General features: G+C 33.2%; 1 protein-coding gene across 1 annotated transcript in view; it reads right to left on the reverse strand.

Moving 5' to 3' along the window:
- The window catches only part of LOC107553224 (sphingosine-1-phosphate phosphatase 1-like), a 35086-nt gene that overhangs the window by 2890 nt on the left and 30539 nt on the right, over positions 1–1657 (reverse strand). The window lies entirely within an intron of this gene.

Consider the following 1657-nt stretch of genomic DNA (forward strand, 5'->3'; position numbering starts at 1 on the left):
TATATATATATATATATATATATATATATCAACAGCAAACAACAGGAATAAAAACAAAATGTATGTGAGACCCAAAGACGTCATTAAAAAACAAAAGGTGATTTACATTTGAAAGAGGCTGATATAGAGAACGTGCATATTTAAATATCACCTTATTTGACATGTAAATCTGTAGAGGAAGTTTGACCTAATAATAAACAAATGTCATTCTGAATACATTGTTACAAACAAGAATGGCAGGTGCAAAGGAAAAAGAGGAACAACAGGGGAAATAAATACCTGTTTCATGTTTGGAACCAAAATTTGGTCTGATTTTCACATGTGATTTGTCTGTTCAGACCAATGTGTAAAAAACTGCAGACAAGCTGAATGAAAATGCAAACTCACTCTCGGAAAGTAGGTGTCACTTTTAGAAAAGCAGAGGCAGTAGCGGCAGCTCTGGGCATGTGACCAAATGCTCAAATCTTATTGGTCTAGCAGTAAGATGGGGGAAAATATTAAGATAAAAAAAAAAATCAGTGACATTGATGGCATGTGAATGTTCATGTTGGTCTGAACAGATGCATTAACCACCATTTTTTCAAATTAAAATGTTTATCGCACCCAATTTCCACAGAAAATATCATCATGGTGTGAACAGGCCTTCATACTGAGACTGAAAAAGATTGATAACTCATACAAGCAAATCTATGGAATTACAAAAAATGACTTAAATTTGACTTTATGATTAAATTACAGAGTTTGAAAAAACAGCTGCTGTCTGTATTTCTACCTTCACTAGTCTCCACGCTCTGGTTGCTGTTACTACCACAGACAATCTTTGCAATATAAACTGAGGACTTAGATTTACTATGCGCTCAAAGTAGTAATTGATTAAATTAAATATAATTCTTATGTGGTCTGCAATAAATTTTAACAATGCAAAGCATCTTATATCTGCCTCTTCTTTTTAAAGGAATAGATCAATTACAAACATCACAAGATTTGGAAAATTTAAAAATGATCTTTTGTACCCTCTCTTTATCATATTTTTGATAATTCTCATAAATTTGCAAAGATCCAAATTCTTACATTAGAAAATGGTAAAACTTGTCTCAGAAAATGGCAGAGGGCAAGAGGTCAGATTGGTCAGCTTTGCATGGCAAAAGGACAATTAACTACATTCTTGTCTTAAACAGTTTATGTGTGTGTTCAACAAATAGCAAGACTTGAGGGAGACGTCCAATGTCAGAATACTTGTTATAATTAATTATGAATATTTAGATCCGCTGTAGATATTTAGCTGACCTCTCAGGGTCAACTCTCTTGTCAATTCTAAGAACGTAAATTTCCTGGTTAAGGGAAATAACTTTCTTACTGTACAATTCTACAAAAACTTGTAGCATAAATCTGCATGATTAAGTGACTCCAGTTATAAGCAAACAATGAACCACGTCAAGTGTGATACAAGTAAGGTTTTATTAACTACATAAACACTTAAACTAGTCTAACATACTACATAAACACATAAACTGGTCTAACATACACACACACACACACACACACACACACACACACAGTTTGTATAGGAAAGGGTTAAAGCTTAACCCTTTAAAGAGAAGCGAACATAAGAACATGAAGTTATTGAAACATTTGCATATTCAGCAGATCTACGCCT

The sequence above is a fragment of the Sinocyclocheilus grahami genome, unplaced genomic scaffold (genome assembly GCF_001515645.1).
Source record: "Sinocyclocheilus grahami isolate Dianchi unplaced genomic scaffold, SAMN03320097.WGS_v1.1 scaffold466.1, whole genome shotgun sequence".
NCBI lineage: Eukaryota > Metazoa > Chordata > Actinopteri > Cypriniformes > Cyprinidae > Sinocyclocheilus > Sinocyclocheilus grahami.